At 45.5% G+C, this 24,908-nt stretch overlaps 1 protein-coding gene across 6 annotated transcripts in view; it reads left to right on the top strand.

Moving 5' to 3' along the window:
- Positions 1–24,908, top strand: part of INF2 (inverted formin 2) — a 174,079-nt gene that overhangs the window by 39,101 nt on the left and 110,070 nt on the right. Inside the window, exon 1 of one of the 6 annotated variants that reach the window (XM_063947427.1) lies at positions 3,982–4,128. The exons of the other annotated variants lie outside the window; for them this stretch is intronic. The gene's annotated coding sequence lies outside the window, so the exon portion shown is untranslated. Of the gene's footprint in view, positions 1–3,981; positions 4,129–24,908 lie in introns of those variants that run through there. 6 annotated transcript variants of the gene reach the window in all.

Below are 24,908 nucleotides of genomic sequence, written 5' to 3'. Positions count from 1 at the left end.
GCAGTGGGTGACAGGCAGAGGCAGTGGATGACAACAGTAGGCAAGGCGAAGCATACGGTTACAGCAGAATGTAGGAGGTGGCAGAGGGTGACAGGAGGAGGCAGTGGGTGACAGGGAGAGGATGACAGGGAGAGACAGTGGGTGACAAAGGGAATCAGAGGGTGACAGGAGGTGACAGTGGATAACAGGGAGAGGCAGCGGGTGACAGGGAGAGGCAGTATGTGACAGGGGTACACTCTCAAGGTCCTGTGCGGTGTGGAGAACAGGGGGCATGTACTGTACCTTGGCGGGGCAGGTACACAGCAGTCTCAGCTCTGTCTGTGACAGGGACCCCTGCTCCGTGTGCTTTCCACAGTTTGGCACTCGGTCAGGTGACTCTGACAGTGCCAGTTACACCGGTTGTGAGCTGTCTTCAATTCACAGACAGCAGTGAATCAGAAAAAATGTGCAGCTGTCTGTTAATTAGAGGCATTATGTGGCTGTGATCATCAGCGCTGATAGGTGGGGGGACTCCTCTGTCAGTCCGGCTCACACAAGGTCAGCTCTGCTTCCCAAAGGTAAGGGTCAGGCCCCTCAGGCACTGGGGCCCACCCTGCTCTCCGCACTGGGCCATTCATCTAACATTGCTCAAAATAGTCTACAAGGGGGGGGGGCAGGGGATAACTTATTGCTGGTCTGGGCAGAAGTGGACCCCTTAGTCTCTCAGGGGCCCCGATGCAATGCACCTGCAGCACCAATGGTAGTTCCGCCTCTGTCTCAGAGGATACATCAGTCCCCCTGCAGTACCTGAACTCAGAGATTGGTGGAATAGTGCTCAGAGGGAAGCTATAGTTACTCTCTTTGCACTTTCACTTTTGGCGCAATCGTTCCAGAATGCCAATAGCATTGTGAGGCGCAAAATGGGCATGTGATGTCAGTGATCATAGATTACTGTGTCACAGCCTGGGGGCGAATCAGCAAGAGGAAATCATTTGAGCACATGTGCAGAACTGGGTTCCTCTTTAAAACGACAGGGGACAGTCACATGGGATGCACCAGTGAAGTGGTTAAAAAAAACCTGGTAGCGACAGGCAACCCCTTCCTGTTTCCCTGCATTATTTATAAAATCATTATTCATAACAAAAGGATCAGATATTACTGCAGTGTTACCTGTTAAAGGCCCCATACACTAGAACGATAATGCCCGATTTCACCAATTTCGGGCATTCAGGCCGATATATCTGGTGAAATCGGGTATTTTGGATGTGTTTCCGATCCGTTGCACGTTCCCGTGTGGGTCGGATCGGCTCCCCTAGATCGTTAGTGCTGCACTCGTGATATGTCGGTTCCCGCAGGCATGGCTGGGATCGCATACGATAGATCGCATGCAATATGTACCGAATCATATGGAATTGTATGGAACCACTCCCGGTAGAGTTCAAGGGAAATTGCCTCCGACTTCAGCCTCAGACATATTGTTGTAGTGTATGGGGCCCTTAAGACTGGATTGGCGCTCATCATGAGACTGCACAAACCCCAAAATCCTGATTTTTATGAAATTTGTTATTTTCAGGATTCAAATGTAGTGAGGTTTATCAGTATGGGGATGTGGAGTGTGGGATCCGCTAATGGGCCCTACACACTCGGCGATGTGCCACCGAGCTGCCCGACCGCCGATACGGCCGACGGGCGACCCGGCGGCGGGGGGGCAGTGAAGTTTCTTCACTCCCCCCGTCACCCGACTCCGTAGACGTGCAGGCAAATATGGACGATCTCGTCCATATTGGCCTGCATGCACAGCCAACAGGGCACCAGCGATGAACGAGCGCGGGGCCGCGCATCGTTCATCGCTGGTGCCTCCACACTGCACGATATGAACGTTATCTCGTTCATTAATGAACGAGATCGTTCATATCGTGCAGTGATGTTGGCCAGTGTTTAGGGCCCATTAGAGTGGTTTGGGTGGGCCCATTTTTTATTTTCGTAATAGAGTATGGCTGGGCATACACTATACAATTATCTGGTAGATTATCTGACAGATCTGGCTGGTTGGAATAGAAATCTGGTAATGGATGAGAGCAAATGACAAATCGACTATTTGCTCCCAAACACTGGAAAAAGGACAAAAAAAATAGTTCATACAAATTGGCTAAAGCCGGGATTTAATCAATTTGTCTGAATGACAGGTTTTGACCGTTTTCCAGTGTTTAGGAGCAAATGGTTAACTGTAATTTGCTCTCATCCGTTACCAGATTTTTATTCCAACCAGCCAGATAATTGTATGGGTGTGGTATTGAAAGTCGACAGTAACTAGGTCGACAATGTCTAGGTCGACCACTATTGGTCGACAGTAACTAGGTCGACAGGGTCTGTAGGTCGACATGTTCTAGGTCGACAGGTCAAAAGGTCGACATGAGTTTTTCATGTTATTTTGGGGTCGTTTTCTTCGTAGAGTGACCGGGAACCCCAATTAGTGCACCGCTTCGCTCGCCATGCTTCGGGCATGGTGCCTTTGCTCCGCTACCGCATCGCTTGGCACAGATTACCGTTCCAATCGTAGTCCACGTGGATCGTTAAGTACGAAAAGGTTCAAAAAAAAGAAAAAAATTGTGAAAAACTCATGTCGACCTTTTGACCTGTCGACCTAGAACATGTCGACCTACAGACCCTGTCGACCTAGACACCCTGTCGACCTAGTTACTGTCGACCTAGACATTGTCGACCTAGTTACTGTCGACTTTCAGTCCGGATCCCTAATTGTATAGTGTATGTCCAGTTTATGAGTTTGTCAGAGTGCAGATTTCTTTCAGATGCATTGTGTCAGTATCTTTAAAATAATCCCCAATCTTGCTACAACATCACAGAAAAATTACTTTTACAAACTCGTCTGCTATTACTTTCCCCACTTTAGCTCATTGGTGGTTTTCTTATGTAATGCTTTTAACTACACACATTTCAGTCTTATTAAAAGCAAGTACAGGACACACCCAATATAAATAATATTTCACCATTGCAGCATTACCACTTATAGACACATTCCAAGTCCACTTATATCACAGCAATTCATGTAAGACACAATATTGGGGTTAATGCACATTTTGAACTAACATTATTTTGTTTGTTTGGGAGGCCTATGTTCTAGCAATCTACTAAGATATATCAAAGCAGTAGCACTAGCTGCAGTGGAACTACAGGTTCCAGCATGCCCTGCCTAAACTCAATCTGTTAGACTAGCTTCTTGCTACGGTATGTTTGACATTAGAAGATTTATGGAAAGACACAGCAGGATTATGTTTACAGTAATGAGACATGAATATTATTATTCACATATAACAGGTATAATGCAAATAATCTTTTCTCAGAATACAGTATATAGACATTTATGTAGCTAGCAGTGGATCCTGTAATTGATTTCTATAGGGTGTTTTATAGGGAAACAAATATATTTTATTTCATTATTACAGTTTTTATATAGTGCACACATATTACACAACACTTTGCAGAGCATATTTATTCATCAGTCCCTGCCCCAGTGGAGCTTACAATCTATGTTTCTTACCACATAGACACACATACACTAGGGTTAGCCAATCAACCTACCAGTATGTTTTGGAGTGTGGGCGGAAACTCAGACAAACATTGGAGGAACACGCAAACTCCACACATATAGCCTTGGTTGCAATCAAAACCTATGTACCCAGTGCTACAAGACAACAATGCTAACTACTATGTTACCACGCTACCCACATATTGTAGATAATGTTGCATTTATAGCACGACATATGAGATCTATATTTCTTTTAACTTAAATACCTTAATTAATGTTGCATGGCATTATTAAAAATACCATTTTATTTAAGCCTTATCTTTAACAATTATGGGTTTAGTAGATTACAGCCAAGTTACTGTACATGATAGTAGTTAATTATTAATGGCACTCTCTGAGTGCACCTCCCTTATTATACAGGGCTCTTTAAATAAAAAAGCTGCTTTTAGGTGCATCCTTCAGTCAATGGTATTGAGTTTGCAGGACTCCTGAGTGGTTGTGAATGTTTGTGGGATCTTCAGACGGTATTCCTTGCTTTCCAGATCTACAGCACTATTAGATTTTCTCTACAGCGGCCGCACAACGCAACAGAAACTAGTAAGGTGAGTTGTATGCTGTATATAGACCTTCTACCTCCTCCCAAGACACATTGCATAACCTTCCCTCAGACCAGGACCTGTACATGTCCAGAGCTAAAAAGCGGGCAACAACGATAGTAAAGGACCAGATACACCCCGGCCACAGGATGTTTAACTTGCTTCCTTCAGGCAGGCGTTACAGGGCCGTCCCCGACAGAAGCCTCAAAAGTTTCTTTCCCCCAAGCAGTCCTCCTGCTGATCGTTGACTGACTAGACATACATGTAACTCACTTGTGTCCCTACTACGATATTCCTATCTGTCTGACTTTACTTGCCCCCCACCTGGTCATCTTACTTGGCTGTTGTATAGCAAACCAAAGACAAATTCCTAGTATACCTGGCCAATAAAGCTGATTCTGATAAATCTCATTGTACAGAGAAGCAGATTTGTTGTCTAGAAGTTATTCTAAACATGTGATTTTCTCAGATTAGCTAACAAAGGTTTAGGGCAGGGCAGGTCCCCCATCTCCCCGTGTAAACATAGTCTACGCATAAAGTATTCATTGAGCTAAAGGTAATTTCATTTTGGATAGCTACACATGCCACAGAGGACAGCAATGTGTCAGTTGTTCTACCTAACTTACCTGCAAGACAGGGTAATGAGTCTGCTAATTAGGGAGATGCTGAAGAGACTCATTGTCCAGGAGAATTCCATTTCCTAATCACATGTTAATCACAAATCCTGCATTCCACATTCTCTTATTCTGTTTATCCCAATGGAAAATGACAGTTGGATAAAACTATAGCTATGTGCTCGGGATCCGGATTGAAAGTCGACAATAACTAGGTCGACAATGTCTAGGTCGACCACTATTGGTCGACAGTAACTAGGTCGACAGGGTGTTTAGGTCGACAGGGTCTTTAGGTCGACATGTTCTAGGTCGACAGGTCAAAAGGTCGACATGAGTTTTTCCACAATTTTTTTCTTTTTTTGAACCTTTTCATACTTAACGATCCACGTGGACTACGATTGGAACGGTAATCTGTGCCAAGCGAAGCGGTAGCGGAGCGAAGGCACCATGCCCGAAGCATGGCGAGCGAAGCGGTGCACTAATTGGGGTTCCCGGTCACTCTACGAAGAAAACGACACCAAAATAACATTAAAAACTCATGTCGACCTTTTGACCTGTCGACCTAGAACATGTCGACCTAAAGACCCTGTCGACCTAGACACCCTGTCGACCTAGTAACTGTCGACAAATAGTGGTCGACCTAGACATTGTCGACCTAGTTACTGTCGACTTTCAATACCACACCCTGAATTCGGTGGTGCCCTCCAGTGACTGGCGCCCCTAGGCAGCCGCCTAAAGCTGCCTAATGGTAGAGCCGGCCCTGGGCCTACCTACCAGTGGTTTTCCCTGTACCCCTGTGGGTCAGTCCGACCCCTACAGTACATACCAGTAATTGAATTGGCTTTTGACATAATTGATTCCAAAAATAAAAAAACAAACCATGAGCACATGGGTGTGGTATTGAAAGTCGAGCAAAAATCTGAAGGATGTCTCTGTATACGGGTTAGTAATGAACTTACAGATGGGGGGATGGAACACAATAAGGAACATACAAATATATGTATGTCTGTGCGTATACAAGTATGTATACCCATGCAATTAAAAAGATGTAGTTGGCACCCTGGTGGATGGGATGTTGGTGTTCAGAATACCGGCACCAAAATTCAGACACCTGTCAGTATGCCGACACCAGAATACCCACAGCCGGCATCTGTATAGCCGGCATTCTGAATGTTAGTATGCCGGTGAGGGTTAGGGTTAGGCTGTCAAATTTTGTGACTTGTTTACAATATACTTTATCTCTTTAAAAGTCCTTGAGTGTTGTTGTACCTTTTCTTTGTATATGAATAAAGATGCAATTCACCCCAGCCCACCTAGTGGCCACCTGCATCTCCCCTCCGGGAGGTGGCGGTGGTTGGGGAGGTTTGCAGGTTAGGGGGTGCTAGGTTGAAGCTTTGCCTAGGGTGCAGAGAGACCTTGCACCGGCTCTGGGTAGGCCCCACTGCCTGGCGGCCCACCCCCTCCTCTAGGGATCAGGTTCCAGACTGAGCACTTGAGTTATACACTATACATAGGTTACCTTAGACTGCACAGGACTATGGTGTATTCACTACAGTACATTGCTGTTATTAATCTGGTACACTATCATGTATTCACTAGCAGTATTTACTATATATATTTATCAAGGAGCCCAGCCCATACACTAATGGTTTGTCAAGCCTCTAAACATGGGCCCCTACCACTGCATTTTCCCGGTGGGCCCTTCATGCCCCAGTCCGACACTGTGTACTGAGGACGCAGGGTCGGACTGGACCACAGAGGTACAGGGGATACCCCCATTTGGCCCCACTACCTGAGGGTCCAATAGGGATCAGGTTCCAGACTGTGCATTAAAATGAGATATTATACATGCAGATTTGCCTATTGTCATCGTTGCCGTGGTGGGTGTGACTGTTTGCACGTGCCTGAGAAAGCTAACGGCGGGAAACCAGTCACGGGTGCGATGACAATGGACACATTACAGAGGACACCTCTGTATGTTACATTTTAATGTACACTGTATTTTCTAGAGTGCATAGTTCTTAATCTGGTACATTATCATTCGTGCACTAACAGTATATACTATATAAATTTGTCAAGGGGCCAGGGCAGGATGTGGTTATGTGACCGCCAGTCGGGAGATCGCCGGTCACTATACTGATGCTGGCATGCCGACCAGCAGGGACTATTCCCACTCTTGGGTGTCCACAACACCCATAGAATGGGAATAGAACCTGTGGCGAGCCACCGAGCCCGCTGCATGGCAGGCGCAGTGAACCCGCAAGGCCCCTCGTTGCGCTCGCCTCCCTGTCGGACATCTAAAACCCAGGATCCCGGCGTCGGGATGGTGACCAGCAGTCACCAAAGCGCCGGGCACCCGAACGCAACTCGCCAGACCATTCACTCTAATTGTTAGCCAAACCTCTGTGGTGGCTGGCTAACCCCTCACCATGGGCCCCTGCCACTGCATTCCCCGGTGGGCTCTTTATTCCCCAGTGCGACACTGTAGTGGGTGGGCACTGGGGCACCTGGAGGCAATCGCACCCATGTTGGCACATTATGGTTATTTATCTTCACAGATAAGTCTTCTATTTGTCAGCTGGAACTGAATAGCATTCTTATAATCGTTATATTACTGATTAGTCAGTAGCATAGAAAAGTTCAAATGCTTTAGTATCAGTGACGTGCGGTGAGGTCAGTGGCTGGGGAGGCACTTGCTGCTATTCAACTGCCCCCCCCCCCCCCAAAAAAAAAAAACGTAGAGTCACCCTTGCATCACTAAAACCAGCACCAGGCTGAACCAGCCAGGGGGATAATGCCATAGCAGGGGAGACACTCTGTATGTGGTCCCCCTGCCATAACATGTACACCCCCCAAACCAGTCAGCCCAGGGTTTGCATACCTCAGAAAGTGGGGACCCCAATAATTTAAGAGGGGTCCCCCCCTCCTGAGCAACAACCAGCACTGGGCTGCTAGCCCAGTGCTATACCGCGCATCCCTGGTCACGGTGGGTGCGGGGTTCATGCTATAATATTGTTCTTTTGCAGGCAGCCTACAGGTCCCAGCAAGCCCGCCCCAGCATGCCGGCACTTGGAGAACCACAAGTGTCAGCATGCCCGGACATTAAGGGGCCCGCTGGCACTTGTTGCCCACCTGTAAAGAACAGTAATATTGTACTTTACAGACGGCCTACAGGTCCCAGCGAGCCTTACCCAGCATGCTGGCACTTGGAGAACCATAAGTGCCAGCATGCCCGGACATTAAGGGGCCCGCTGGCACCTGTAGTCCACCTGTACAAGACACAGTTTTAAAATAAAATTTATTATTCAGGATCTTCACCTGGGAGGCGGCGGCCTTTAAGCTCTTTTGCATGGCCGCCGCCTGCCCAGGGCTTCCGGCGTCTTCACCTGGTGGGCGGCGGTCTATAAGCTCTTTTCATGGCCACTGCCCATCCAGGACTTCCACGGCGTATTCAATCTTCAGGAGCTCTTAACTGCTCCTCCGCCATCAGACTGACAGCTGCTGCCTCGCGCTGACTTATATAAGTCAGCCTGAGGGGGCGGGGCGATGACCTGGGGAGCCGTGATTGGCTCGCGGCGGCCATCTTTAATTTAAAAAATGATGCTGTGGTGCCATTTTTGAAATGGGTACCGCTCCACTGCCAAACTCTGCAGAATGGCAGGCAGGGATCTCGGATCCATGCCTGCCGCCCGCACCACCACCGCATCACGCCACCCGCATCTCCACCGCATTCGCCCGCACCCAGTGAGTGATGGCAGCGGATCCAGTGACGGATCCGCTGGCCAACCACATCTGGCATCACTGACAGGGGCGTGCTTTCATGGATTGAAAGCACGTCCCTGTATGAAAGCAGCACTTTAGTAGGTGCCGCTTTCCATTATATTTTCAATGGGCTATTACAGCCCAAGGCCTGCCCCTGCCCGCCCCCTGTTCCCATTCACAACGGGAGGTACTGCGATCGGTGCCTCCCAAACCCATTTAAACAGAAGTAATGATTAGTTTAATATAAAGGAGATACTTATGACACAGAATATGTTACAGATATCTTCTTTGTATTATTTTAATCATTAATGACAGGGGAGGCACTGCCTCCCCTGCCTGCACGTCCCTGTTTAGTATGCACTTTCAGAAGAAGAGCACATTTATTACGGATATTAGAGTTTCTGCTCCATAAACTATTATTGATCTTATTATTTTCTTTATACACCTACAACGTGTTATGCAACACTTTAGAGAGAATAATTTATCATATGACACTTTAATGAAAGAAACTTGCTAAATGGAGGTAACTTTAACTTCTTGTTTCGCTATATATAGTAGCTTATATAGTATATAGCTTGTTTAAAGGTAAAGAAATTCTACTGTACAGTATATATACTGCAGACTGTAATGAAAGACTGCCCCTAGTGGTGAAAACATGAAATCCTTAACTATTTGACATGTTCACCAAGCAACACATTTCAGGCAGTATCTGGGCTCTAGGTCGATAGTCATTAGTTTGATCAGAAATGGTCAACAGTCATTAGGTCGATCACTAATGGTCGACATGGACAATAGGTCACCATGTAAAAGGTGGACAGTGCTTATGGTCTATAGATACAAAAGGTCAACTGGTGCAAATGGTCGACACAGCTTTGTGGGGGCTTTTACATTTTAATCAACGATTTCATACTTAACCATCCACATGGACTACGATTGGGAAATGTAACCTACCTAACGGTAGCGGAGCGAGGCACCTTGCCCGAAGCATGGCGAGCGAAGCGGTGCACTAATTGGGGTTCCACCTGCTTTGACAGTGAAAAAACGACACCCAAAAAACATAAAAATATTCTCGACATTTTATCATTTTGACATTTTCATGTGTTGACCTTTGGACCAAGTCGACCTTTCCTACTGTCTACCTTTTGTCATGTCAACCTTTTCATGTGGACCCTGTTGACATAATGCGTGTCGACCAATAGTGGTCGACCTAATGACTGTAAACCTTTCCATGTAGATCTGGTGATCCAAACCCTTTCAGGCATTTACAGCCAAAGAGCCATAAAAATCATGTTTTTAAAATAAGCATTGTAGTTATAATAATGTCTCTTTAAAGAGGAACTTTATATTAATAGAATGATATTATCGGTGCGATATAGTTACTTTAGTTGCCATCGGCCCCATCAGTAGTTTCAGGGTCGGACTGGCCCACAGGGGAACAGGGGAAACCCACGGTGGGCCCCACTGCCTGTGGACCCTCCTCCTCCTCTAGGAATCAGGTTCCAGACTCTATCCTAGTGCTCTGGAATGATGCATTATACTTATGTTACATTATACTTCACAAGAATATAGTTTATTATATATTTAACAAGGGGCACAGAACATGTACTCTGTAATGGTTAGCCAAACCTCTGTGGTGGCTGGCCATGCTCCAGTGTAGCCTGGCCACACCTTTAAGCATGGGCCCCTACAAAAGCATCCCCCGGTAGGCCCTTCATGCCCCAGTCCGACACTGATTAGCTTATTAGATGCGTTTCTATCACTTTCACAACAGTCAAGAGCCTATATTTGTTGTATCCAGAGGGAACAAATGTAAATCTGGTTGTACAGTGGAACCCTCTGAATGTGGAGTTCTTCTTTAACCAAGCACTCGGGGAGGCAGTGGGGATTTGGCTAGGCATCAGACTAGGTTTTATGATCACTGCTGAATCACTGTAAGGATGTCTGGTTGGTTTATTGCTGGCGCTTTGTTTATCTTGTATAATGTTGTGAAGGATGAATCAGAAATAACTTCACATAGTCCATAATAAAAGCAAGACATGACAAGATGCCCACCTCAGATGGTAAACAATAGCTGGGCTACCGCCTGTTATTTATTGCTCTCCTGTACTTGTGAACACATTTTAATGACCTTATATATAAAAGTGTAGCTACCAGCACCAGGTAGTAATTGTCATCCTTGCACTTGCTGAAATGATGCAAAATTCGGTTACATACCTTCCCCTAGTGACTGCATTCTGGCCCTCATTCCGAGTTGTTCGCTCGCTAGCTGCTTTTAGCAGCATTGCACACGCTAAGCCACCGCCTACTGGGAGTGAATCTTAGCATAGCAGAATTGCGAACGCAAGATTAGCAGAATTGCGAATAGAAATTTCTTTGCAGTTTCTGAGTAGCTCGAGACTTACTCTGCCACTGCGATCAGTTCAGTCAGTTTTGTTCCTGGTTTGACGTCACAAACACACCCAGCGTTCGCCCAGACACTCCCCCGTTTCTCCTGCCACTCCCGCGTTTTTCCCAGAAACGGTAGCGTTTTTTCGCACACACCCATAAAACGGCCAGTTTCCGCCCAGAAACACCCACTTCCTGTCAATCACACTCCGATCACCAGAACGAAGAAATTTCTTCATAAAGCCGTGAGTAAAATACCAAACTTATTAGCAAATTTACTTGGCGCAGACGCACTGCGAACATTGCGCATGCGCATTAGCGACTAATCGCTCCGTTGCGAAAAAAAATAACGAGCGAACAACTCGGAATGAGGGCCTCTGTTGGGAATGTGTGTAGCCTCGATGGTGAGCACTGTACTGTACATACACACCAGCGGTTTAATTGTGCAGGCAATGACCACTCAGGGAATAATAATCCCGACAATTTAAATGAATTAACCCTTCCCCTGACACTCCCTCCCCGCAGCCTAAGCCTAACCCTCCCTGGCATACTAACATCAGTGCTGCAAGTATGACCGTCCACCATACCTGCATCCCGCTGGCTGGTGTGTGAGGGGAGGAGAGCGCAGCGCCTCTCCTGCCCCTCAATTCTCTGTGATGTCCGGTCTCCGGCGGCGGGGTGAATCTCAATAAGGCACCGGTTTGCTAGCCAATCAGAGCACGTGGACCAGCAGCCGCGGCTCCTGATTGGCTGCCGGCCCGCAAGCTCGATTGGCTAACGAACCGGCGCCTCGTTTGAGATCCCCGCCACGGGAGCCCGGACTTCGCGAGCATTGAGGGGCAGGAGAGGCGCTGCTCTCTCCTCCCCTCACATAGCAGCAACAGACTGAAGCAGCAGAGGGGGGGGGGGGGGGGGCACTGTGGGGCAATGTGTATCTGGCACTTTGGGGAAATTTGTGTATCTGGCACTGTGGGGGCCTTTGTGTATCTGACACTGTGGGGGCCTTTGTGTATCTGACACTGTGGGGGCCTTTGTGTATCTGACACTGTGGGGGCCTTTGTGTATCTGACACTGTGGGGGCCTTTGTGTATCTGGCACTGTGGGGGCCTTTGTGTATCTGGCACTGTGGGGGCCTTTGTGTATCTGGCACTGTGGGGGCCTTTGTGTATATGGCACTGTGGGTGCATTTGTGTATCTGGCAGTATTGGGGTCGTATGTGTATCTGGCCACCCCATATGTGTATCACGCCCCCATTTTCATTGGCCACACCCCATGTGGCATTTAGCTACACTCATTTTTTTTCGGGCGCATGTACACAGTACCTATAAGACACTTTTTCTACTTTCACCAAAGACTAACATTAAGGATGCCGCCTGCCAGAATTCCATGTCTGCATTCTGACAGATATCGGGATTCTGGCGCCGGTGTTCTGAACAATGGCATCCCATCCACCGGGATTCCAACTAAATCCCTTTAATTGTATGCATATACATGCACATATAAGCATAGACATACATATATTTGTATGCTCCTTATTGTGTTCCATCCCCCATCTGTAAGTTCGTTACTGACCCCCCTCCTCCATATGTACCATATAGTGCCCCAGGGTTCTGGTATGAATGGTCGACCATGTTATGGTCGACAGTCATTAGGTCGACCACTATTGGTTGACATTGGCATGGTCGACGTGGACAAATGGTCGACACATGAAAGGTCGACATGAGGGGTTTTTTTAACCTTTTTTTTGTGTCATTTTCTGCGGAAAGTGAGGGGGAACCCCAATTAGTGCACCGCGTCCCCTCACATGGCTCGATTCACTCGCCATGCTTCGGGCCAGGTACCTCGCTGCGCTCGGCACAGGTTACCGTTCCCAATCGTAGTCCACGTGGATCGGAAAGTATGGAAAAGTTCCACAAAAGTTTTTTTTTTTTAAACTCATGTCGACCTTTCCATGTGTTGACCTTTCACGCATCAACCATTTTCATGTGTCGATCATGTGTCCATGGCGACCATGTCAATGTCGACCAATGGTGGTCGACCTAATGACTGTCGACCATAACATGGTCGACCATCCAAACGGATACCCTGCCCCAGTGCCTGTGTTTTCAGTATTGTGCTGTTGATAAGTGCAAACCATCCATCCGGCTGTAAGATCTGTGGTCCAGCAGAACCCCCATGGGTTACCTTAAGCTGTTTTCTTGTTTTTCCCAAGTCATTGGCAGGATTCATATTACAGGCGGCAGCAGCAGCATTACAGCGACGCTGTGGGTGCAGACATGTCGTCAGGTGCCGTTTGCTGCCGGAGAGCCGGGATCCAGGGTCCTGGAGGGGGTGCATCAGGGCTATGAGGAGGAGCTGCGGGGGCGCCCCTCAGGAGCCATAGGATCTAATTCAGCATTGATCACTAATTAGAGAATTTGCAAATTGAGCGATTATCAAATGACTGCACATGTGTAGCATTCGCATTGTGTACATGCGTTGGGTAATAGCGACAGACAATGCGTACGGATCGTAAATGCATTGCAGCCGCTGTTTGACTGACAGGAAGCCGGCGGAGACCACTTCCAGCCGTCTCAGTTGCAGATTAGTGGCAGCCTCAGACCTGCTCACATTTGCTCAGACGGCATAGACTCTTCCATGTTCAGGTATTTGTGTATGCATCTGCGAGGGATCTGTGATACATTCGCAAATTTGCACTGGGCGGTTTATCTTTCTGTCAGAGCGGTGCCTTTCTACTCGCAGACAACGGCAATTTTCAAATTAACGATCCATGCTGAATTAGGCCCATAGTTACATCCACCTCCTATGTGCCTTCACATGACTTAATGTCAGGCTTGGACTGGCCCACAGGGGTACAGGAGAAACCACTGGTGGGCCCTACTGCCTGTGGACCCTACACCTCATCTAGGGATCAGGTTCCAGACTGTGCACTTGAATTATACAGTACATTACAGTACATTATAAATATGTTACCATATACTGCACAGATGTATTTTCTACAGTGCCTTTCTGATACAGTATCATGCATGCACTAGTAGTATTTAATGTATATATGTATCAAGGTGCCCAGCCGATGCACTCTCTACTGGTTAGGCAAATCAAGATGGTAGTTGGACACATCCCCTCTGGAGATCAGCCACACCCCTAAACATGGCCCCCTACCACTGCATTCCCCGGTGGGCCCCTTATGCACCAGTCCAACACTGGTTACACATGTCCGCACGGAGGAAGACCAGCCAATCAGTTCCAATATGTAAATTTAAATTTATGAGCTGATTGGCTGGTATGTTATCACATTGCACTTATCACTGCTTTATCACTTCTCCAAGCTTAATACAGCTGCTCCATTATGTGGTACAGCCTGATAGCGGCGGCGGGTGGTCTTCAGTTTGCCGGCTATCGGGATCCCGGCGCACATTATACCGGCGCGAGAATCCTGACAGCCAGCATACCAACACATTTTCTCCCTCCTGGGGGTCCACGACCCCCGTGGAGGGAGAATAGATAGCATGGCGTACCACCGTGCCCGCAGCGAGACCACAAGGGGCTCATTTGCGCTCGCCACGCTGTCGGTGTGCCAGCGGTCGGGATTCCGGCGCCAGTATTCTGGCCGCCAGGAGCCCGGCCGCCGGCATACCCTACTACACCCAGCAGCGGCTGCCCCCGATTAGTCCCATTTCAGCGGCCAGCACAGTATAAAAGGAGGAGGTCGCATACAGAGACATTCTTCAGTATTTTGAGTAATGAATTCAGTGGCGCCCTCCAGGGGCCTGAGCCCCTAGTCAGCTGCCAAAAGCTGCCTAATGGTAGAGCTGGCTTGCCTTTGGCAACTCGCAGGTTATTACATTTAGCCGCATGTTGTAATGTAAGGAGTACAAATACATTTAATGTCTTTTCATGCAGGGTAAGGGTTGGGTACGATATGTACGACAGTGTAGACCATGATGAAATGTCAACATGTTAGAATTTGACATATCGTTCCTGATGGCCCAGCAGTCACTTACCTTGTCCTGGCAGCTGCAGAGGTGTCTTCCTGGTCTTGGCGGTTATGTGACCACCACGTTGGGGTCAGACCTCCAATTCATTTCTCCCCTAATCCCTACCCCTAACTCTCCCTCTAATGCCTAACCTTCCCCCCCTCCCCGCAGCCCAACATTAACCTCACCCTGCAGCCTAAGCCTCCCGCCCGCAACCTAACCTTAATGTTGATAGTCTGGCGATGTTGACATTATGATTCTCAACATTGTTATTGTCGACCTTTTGACCGGTGTGGTAAAAAAGTTCTACAGCGTCTAGGGAGACAGTCTCTAAGTCGATACAATATGGTCGATATACATTAAGTCGACAGGTACAAAAGGTTGACAGAGATTACGGTTAACAGGTACAAAAGGCCAACCGGGTCAAAAAGTTGACATGTCAGTGGTCGACACACAAATGGTCAACACAAGATTTTTTATTTTTGTGGGGGGTCAAATTGTGTACAGTATGTTTTGGTAATATGTAACCACCATCAGTAGAAACGTATACCCTTGCGGGATAGCTTCACTCGCCACACTTTTGGCAGCATACTATTTCCAAACGTAGTCCACGTGGATAAATCAGGCAAATGTTGGTAAAGCATGAAAAAAAATACAAAAAGCACCATTTGTAAGTCGACCATTGCCATGTCTGCCTTTTGAACATGTTGACCTTATGGAGTCGACCTACTGACTGTCTACCTAGCAGTGGTGCAAGTAGAAAAAAATTCTTAGTGGTACTGTGCCACCCTGTGTCAAAGCTGTATACACAGCGAAATACCTGAGAAAGTGGAGACAATCCTAGAAGTCCAACATTGGGATTCTAACAACTGGGAGCTGTGGCAAAGTCTGGAGCCTCTTATAAAGAACCTGCCACGGTCTACATCAGTGATGGCCAGCTGTTGTTGAACTACACATCCCAGCATATCCTGCTACAGTTTTGCTATTTGGCCATGCTAAAACTGATGCAAGGCATGCTGGGATGTGTAGTTCAACAACAGCTGGAGTGTCAAGGTTAGCCATCACTGGTCTACATTAAGCCTTGGAGGTCATCGTTGGAGGTCAGCGCCGACCAGTTAACTGGTAAATCAATACCAAGTCCTATCTTATCCCTAGGACTGTGGCAAGTCTCCCGGGACATTTATCTATACCCAGCATAAGCAATAAGCATTTATCATAGCAATTACATTTGTACCCTACATGTGATATTATACTGTTGCAACAGACATTCGGTACAGATTTGTATATATCCTTTTTATTGGATTTATCTCTATATAAATAAATACTTTAACTGTTTTAATACCATATCCAACCATTAGCGCTGTTTTTTATTCCTTTGTATATAATGATTTAGGCCTTTTCTGATTGGGAGCCGCCATGTTGGAATCTCAACAATGCAATATCCACATGACATTTCTTATGTTTTCTAGTGGAATGTTCATTCACTGATTATTTATCATTACAAAGAGGTGAGAAATGAGGTCAGAGGTCCATACATTGGCCGAAATGGCCTCTCAACTCTAGCACCAAGGGCAATTTGTCGGTTATGCGGGGCTTAGTGCAGTACCATTGAAATCAATGGTCCACCAGTCCCAAGTGGCATCTTTTTAAACAGATGGTGATGGTTACTGGTGGTGATTTGTGATCAGATATAAAATGGCTATCCATATCTCTGTGTGTGGTCAGTGAAACGCGTTGTGATCAGATTATAGCCCAACTATTACACTCTAGCCTTCAACTATTCTTTCTCATAAATCACTCTCCAACTTTCTCAGCAAGACTGATGGATGGAACTTGAGATTTCCTTGAAGTGCACAAGCCCACCTGGAACCCTATCGGTTGCGGATTGTAGTGTGTGTAAATCATAATAATTACCAAAAATTAACCTGAAATAAAAACCTGAAGACATAGATTGGCAGAAAATTGTTAGCAATTTATTTAATGATACAGATTATGTGCATTCAGTACTGTAATGGGAAGTATGGTGGTAAAGTAAGAACGGCTAGAATTAGCCTAATCCAACACTGCACTACACAACTGATAACAAGCAATGCAGATACGGTTGCCAACCTAGGTGCAAAAGAACCCCAAATAAACTAAATTCAACAAAAGGTACCCACCAGGGCTTCAAGTGGTCCTGGAGAGCTGCTGGAACTCATTTCCCTCGCCACCTACTCCCCTCCCCCCCATTACGCAGAGCCAGGGTATTCGGCATACCCATGCAAACTATAAATTTGTCAATTACCTGTTATATTTTATAAAGGGACAGTGGTCACGCAACAGTACCCTTAATTCTTATTATACCACACAGTATAGCACAGTCTTATTCCCATTACCCCACATGTAGTGCCACTGGTCATATTACACTACATAGTGGTGGCCCTTATTCACGTTATGACACACAGCAGTGCCCCTTATTCACATTACTTGTTGTACACAATCTGGAATTACTGTGCAAGGCCCTTGAGGAGGTGGAACTAGTTCCACCGACAATCACAGGTGGTGGAACAAAGCTCCACCTTGTGCCCCCCCTTCCCTTCACTTTAATCCCTGGTACCCACTCTACTTTCTAACTTGGCTGCCCGCCCAGTAGGGTGGTAATTCTGCCCCCATCAGGGTGGTACAGTGAACTAAACATGTCAACAAAGGTGAGTACTCCCAAGACTACAACAAATAAACATAGTACAAATTCTACTTCCAAACTTGTGACCGAACGTTTTATTTTCTGCCTAAAATAGTTAATGAAAAAACTTCCAAATCAAATCCACACAATAGGGAGGGAGGGTGGCAAGAGAGGAACAAAAGACTGTACCCAGCCTTACAAAGCCCTAAGAGAGTTGCCCGAAACTACCACAAGATACTTTTCTCACTTGGGGGTAGATGTATCAAAATTTGGAGAGAGATAAAGTACTTACCATTCAGCTCCAGTCATTTTCAAACAGTCTGTAAAATGAATGTTAGAAGCGGATTGGTTGTTACTTTAACTCTACAGGCTTTGATAAATCTCCCCAATGTCAAAAAAGTTGGTATCCGGTCTATAGATCTACACTTATAAGGTCTACAGTTAATAGGTCGACCACTAGTGCTGCATTTACTATCCATGTCACAAACTATTACCTTTAGTAACCTGCAAACCCGAAGCGTGGCGAGCGAAGCGAGCCTGCGAGGGGACGCATTTCATAAAATTGACTGTCCATATCACAAACAATCACTATTAGTAACCTTGAGGGGAGCGAAGCGGAATGGAATGAGCCACTGTGCCCGAAGCGTGGCGAGCCAAGCGAGCACTCGAGGGGTCGCATTTCAACAAATTGCGGTAACTTTTTTTGAAAACAACACCCAATTTTCTTTGTATGTCAAGCTTTTGACACTGTCAATTTTTATTTTTGACCCTGTCGAAATTTTGACTGTTGACCTTTTTGATTGTCGACCTAATGACTGTCTATCTTTTTAATGTCTATTTTCTGTATCAGAACCATAAAAGCCAGCGCCCAGTCTTGAGGTTTAGAACACTACGCTCTTGTTCAGCCATCCGTTCTCCTTCGATAAAACTTCAGGTTTTACAGTCTGGACTTTCTGTTCCACCCAGCTGTGCTGACTCAGTGCTGGCATCAAGTGACTAATATTTGACATACCCATTGTGCGGAAGCTAATCAGAGCTTCCTTCCTTTCCCACGTCAAGGCCAAAAACTACTGCTGGCAATGTCAAAACACGTGACCTTCATATTAAGTGTTCTATACAGTGCCTAGAAACACTGTGAAAACAATCTATAAAATAAAAGTAGGTTTCTTCTAAGAGGCATATTTGCATTTTATATATCCACATACATGTCCTGATTGGCTAGGGTGGTTCCGTGGGCATGACGGTGGCTGACAATAGAAATGATTACTACAGTATGTCAGCATACGTAGAACTTTGCTCATAAAGAGAGGCATTATTTTGACGTGAGCATTGAATATTAAAGAACTACCCCACACCTTAGTAAATGACTACAAATCTATGTATCAGAACTTTATTATATACTCTCATTTTTTATTTTTTTATTTTATTACATTTTAAATGTAGTGGTGACATTTCATGTGCACAATTTATGTAAATGTTATTTGGATGACATTTCTTTGCTGTGATTTCTATCTCTGGCCTTGTTGCCAAGTATAGTGCTCTGTGAACCAGCTGGGTGACTTGTATGTTGCTAAACTATGTATTTCCGTCTCCTGCAAGAAACAATGTACAAAAATATACAATGTGTTACTAGACAGTCTACTTTCTGTGCACTTGTTTGTGCTCTCATTATAACCAAATGTGAGATAATGATCTGTGAGCTGCACGTCTCATACGTTACGCTTCAGTCGGCTACATAACAGGTAATAGTCTGTGTTGAGCTACTTGTAGGTTTCTCACGGGCTTGATAAGCTACGGTAACTAAAGTGCAAGCAAATAAAAAGAATCTGTTACTTTAGTCTTACCTCCCAACTTTTGGTGCTGGTGACCTGGAACCTACTGCGCTGGAGAAGCAACCGCACCGAAATGGTGGTGTGGCCTCAAGAGGATTGGGTGGGGCCTCAGGTGGAGGGGCGGATACAGCGCATATGCAGAATGAAATGCATGCATTTCTGCACACAACCATCCTATAATAAATCAGAAGGAACTTCCCTGGATCTGTCTTACCATTAAATAGGGCATCTGGGGTGGGAACTGGAGGGTGGCATGGGTTCACACGTAACCACCCTGACTTGTGGGAGTGTTGTAGGATCTTTATCAAAAGTTCTGTGCAATTCTTAGTCCTGGATACTCCCATTAGTATAAAGTACGAAATCGTGCAGTATCTTCTGGCTCTTGTCAATAAAGAGGAGGAGTCGGTAGCAGAGCAGGGAGAGTATCGAGCAGAGGCGGATTGGCCATAGGGTTCACAGGGAAGATCCCCGGTGGACCGACACACCCGCGGGGCCTGTTTTGTTTGAGGACATGTGGTCCTAGTTATAGACATAATGAATAAGATTCCAAACAATTTGCATATTTGAAAATGACTTTGCCACTTAGCCTGTGATTGCAGATGATCTAGTGTATGCTCTGTCTGCCTGCTTGGCTGACATATAAGATTGAGTGAATAGTGACTGGGATACGGTTGGTGTAATAAGCCAGAAAATATATCTTTCTAAAGAATTATATAGTTTCCTAAATTCTAAAGGTGTAACCTATAATGTGCTCATAATATGTAATTTTATTTCTTTTTAACTTTCCCTTGATGTTGGACATTTCCACTATCTGGAAAGTCTTGGGGGGAGGGTGCTGCTGCCATGGCCCACGGCTAAACCTTACACCTCTGGTGCTGCCCATGTGGGGCCACTAGTACAAATTTTTCCAGGTCCGCTTTTTGTTCCCAATCCGTCCCTGGTATCGAGGCACTGCCGGTGGGGGGGGGGGATACTAATTACCTGGGCCTGTAAGCACTCCCTCCGCCCCCCTACCTGTAAGAAGCCGCAGCAGCTTCGTTCTTCAGCCAGCACACGCTGTGCTGTGGTGGTGCAGGGAGGCCCTTTTTTTTTTTTTTTTTTTTTACATTAATCTGTATAAGGGAGCATGGCCACACCTCCCACAATTAGGCCACGACCCCAAAAATGTACTTGGGCCTGCCATAGTTCTCTACACCCCTGTATCTAGGGGCATCTCTGGGAGTGCTGGACACGCCCCTTACCATGAAGCCACACTCCATTTTGGTTGTGTGCAACTTTGACATGTGTGCAGGAGGTGAGGGGGTGCTACTTTGGTGCACTTGGTGTCACCTACCTGGTGCGTTATTTAATCGGACGATGTGTTTGTATATTTGGCCTCATTGTGCCAATGCTTTGCTTACACATAAACTTCAATTAAAGCAACGTAAAATTAATAAATAAATATATATATATATATATATATATATATATATATATATATATAAAAATATAGAAATAGCAATTATATAAGCATTCTGCATACTTGCCAGCTCTCCCAATTGGAAATTCAGGACAATTTGTAGCCAATTCCCACTTTGTATCAAATTGCACTATGAGCTCCTTAACCAAGGTCATTGTTCATGTGAACCCAGTACGGATTATCTTTAGGTTACATTGTCCAGGACTGTTGGCAGACATGAGTTCGCTGAAACGGCGTTCCTTTTACCTGTCTATGGGCCTGGTTCTGAGACGCTTGCAATGAAAACCAGATTTTTCTCACAGATGAGCCATTATTAGCATATGGCGGTCATATGAGTTAGGTCGACCACGTTTGGTCAACATGGTCATTAGGTCGACATGTACTAGGTCGAAATGAAAAAGGGTCGACATGAGTTCTTCACATTTTTTTTTTATTTTACTTTTTTCATACTTAACGATCCACGTGGACTACAATTGGGAACGGTAACCTGTGCCGAGCGTAGCGGTAGTGGAGCGAGGCTCCGTGCCTGAAGCATGGTGAGCGAAACGAGCCATGCGAGGGGTTACGGTTCACTAATTGGGGTTCCCTGGCACTTTTCAAAGAAAGCGACATCAAAAAAAGTTAAAATAAATGTGTCAACCTTTTTCCTAGTGATCATGTCAACCTAAGGCCAACCTAATGCATGTCAACCTAACTCATGTCAGCCTAATGAACCACACCCATTATTAGCAGTCTGCGCATAGTCTGTGTGCCATAAAGGGCTTACAATGGTGGCCGTAAAGAGGATTTATTCACACAGTAATGGTCAGTCATGAACTATTGTGTGAAGTGACGGGGAGTGGCGGTAACAATGCAGGTGTGTTGTGACTGTACTGGCGGAGTGCTACTGCTTGTGGCTGCGATCCTATACTATGGATATAACCAAGGACGTAGTTACCATAGGTGCTGGGATTGCAGCTGCTATGGGGCCCAGAGCTGACCTTCGATGTCAAAGTTACATGTGCAATATACATTTTTTACCATCGGGTGGTACACAGGGTCCCTTACAGTTTTTTATCTTGAGGCCTGCAATATATATAGTTATACCCCTGAACCTGCTCATTGTATTGTGGAATAAAATAGAGGAGGGCATTATAATGTTATTTAATATGAACTAGAGATGAGCGGTTCAGATTCCTTGGAATCCGAACCACTCTGAACACTGGGGATCCGAGTCCATCAACTGTTGCTCAGGTATTCCCTCTGGACTCTGATTCCACTTCGAGGCCAAACATCCTTTTGGTGTCAGATTCTCATAGAAGTTGAATTCCATATGAAGCGCCATTTCACTTAACACATGCTGCTGTATGCTGCGCTATACTCTGCTGCAAATTGTACTGTTACGTGCACTTTACACTAGTGTGCTTTGTTCACGTGAATCTTTGTTCACTGTGACCCATGCAGTTTGCACCTATCTGCAAGGTAAAAAAACAAGAATAAAAAAATATATATATTGTTTGTACTGTTTGGTGCGCTTTGTTTAAGTGTATTCTTATTATTCTTATTATTATTATTATTATTATTATTGTTTTATTTATATGGTGCCAAATAAGATTCATAGCAACCATTAGAGTACATAAACAAATGATCAAAACAAGAAAAAAGCACTTACAGTTTGAGACAATATTGGACAAGTACAAGGTATATACAGAAAACCAGGGGTTAGGTGCCATCAAAGGGAGTATGGAGTGTAAGTAAGAGAAGAAAAGGCACATGAGGGGAGGAATTTTTATATAAAGAAACAGCACTCAGATGATAAATAAAATTTTATATATATATATATATATATATGCCACACAGTGTGCTAAATTAAAAATAACATTTAATAAATACAGTTAAAATTTTGATTGCTTGTACAGTTAAAAAACATACATTTTGAATAAGTGCGACATAAGTCTTTGCTCCCCCTTTTTATGAAAGGTATCTTTATGGTCAGATTTAGGTGGACCTGATAGATGGTATTAGACAAGATTGTGCCCAAGATCGCATCAGGGCTTAATCCATTAATAGACAACAAGTATCCAATAACGTGGATATATTTACCAGTCCAGTGGTATTTTTCGGGGTAGGTTCCAGTTAGCGTTGATCCGGGATGAAACAACGGAGATTCGGCGCAATTTTGTATAAAGTCCCTCTAACCATCCAGACTTGACCGTTTTGGTTAAAAAATCCACATGGGTCCTGTTTGAAGAATTCGATGAACTTGTCCACTGACCAATAAAGCAATCTAAAACCTGAAGGGCTAACAGACCGGGGTCAGTGGCAACCGCGGGATTGCTAGAGGGGAGTTTCAAAATACAATCCACAATCTCACGCTCTGCGGAAAATTGGAGCAAGTGCGGGAGTTTTGGCAAGCGGTAGAACAACCTAGTACCAACCCTGGACATTAATGTATACATTGGTCTTTTTATACACTGGATACTGTATTGAATACCGTATTAATATTTAACACTATATAAATCAGGCATGTCCAAACTGCAGCCCTCCAACTGTTGTGAAACTACATATACCAGCATGCCCTAACACAGTTTTGCTGTCAGAGAATGCAAAAGCTGTGTCAGGGCATGCTGGTATGTGTAGTTTCTGAACAGCTGGAGGGCCACAGTTTTGACATTCCTGCTATAAATGGTCTATATTATAGGCTATATTAAACATATTTAACTTATATAAATAAAATAAGGTAAAGGTTAAATATTCCATAATGAATAATTACACAAAAATTAGAGACAGAATTGTACTTTATAAGCACACATTCTTCCACCTCATTGTAAGATGCCTGTCTCTTCTTCCTGGCAGCTGCTCTCTAGTCCAGTGCAGGGTTCAAATGCACTCCCGGAGCAAACTTGGTAGAAGAAGCTGCTACCACTGGGCATGTGCAGCAGATCCGCTCTGTCCCTTTAAACTGCATGATGTGGCGGCAGCTCTAGTTATCATATACTATTGCTATTGTCATAAAGTCGCTGGGCAAGAGGAGAGGGGTTTCCAGGCAACCGTAAACCCCACTTGCGTTTGCCAATAGGGGTGATACAGAAGGGGTAGACTGTGAGCATGGACAAAAGGGTTAGGAGGACAGATAGCTGGGTTTGGTGAAGAAGTGTGTCTTGAAAGCCCATTTTATTATTATGTTTGTAGAGAGGTGGAAAGTCGCATGGGAAGAGGTGGAGAATTCCAGAGATAGGGAGCAGCACGTGCAAACTCTTGTAGGTAGCAGTGGGAGGAGGTAATCAGTTGGCAGGAGAGGCGGCGTGCATTAGTAGAGTGAAGAGGACAGATGGGAGTGTAGAGAGAGATGAGGTCAGAGTTATAAGAGGAAGAGTGCATCTATAAGCCCTGTGTATTGTGAGCTGTGAGGTGGACAGATGTGACTGGAAATTAATGTTATTGAGATTAATAATACTCTAGGAACAAAAAAAAGTGCAGAATTATGTGATTTTTAGCTTTTATTGTCAATGTAAAAAAAAAAAATCCAAATCCGGGCGACGAATCAGAGCCAAATCAAGCAAAAATGTACATCCCTAATACGAATTGGGGGTGGCACAATATGAAGTGAAGGCACTATAGTGTGGCATAGTATGAACTTGGGCACTGTATGTCATAGTATGAATTACGGGTACTGTGTTGCATGGGTGGTCTTCAGTATGCCGACTGACGGGATCCCGGCGCACAGTATACCGCCGCCGGGATCCCGACAGCCGGCATACCGACACTTATTCTCCCTCGTGGGGGCCCACGACACCCCTGGAGGGAGAATAAAATAGCGTGGCGAGCGCAGCGAGCCCGCAAGTGGCTCATTTGCGCTCGCCACACTGTCGGTAAGCCGGCGGTCGGGCTCCCGGCGCGGGTATGCTGGTTGCCTGGAGCCCGACCGCCAGCATATCGTAGTGAACCCGTGTTGCATAAATGTGTAAACGAGACATAATGTGAACTACTACTATGGCTCAGAAAATAAATAAACTAGAGCACTACTATAGGTCATAAACTTAACAACTGCTGGAGAGACGTGTCTCTCTACAAGCACTGAGACAGGAGACTTCAAAAAGTTGCCATGGGGTCTAC

Source organism: Pseudophryne corroboree, chromosome 12, assembly GCF_028390025.1.
Source record: "Pseudophryne corroboree isolate aPseCor3 chromosome 12, aPseCor3.hap2, whole genome shotgun sequence".
Classification (NCBI taxonomy): Eukaryota; Metazoa; Chordata; class Amphibia; order Anura; family Myobatrachidae; genus Pseudophryne; species Pseudophryne corroboree.
The sequence above is the reverse complement of the archived record's forward strand: the minus strand, read 5'-3'. Positions and strand labels throughout refer to the sequence as shown.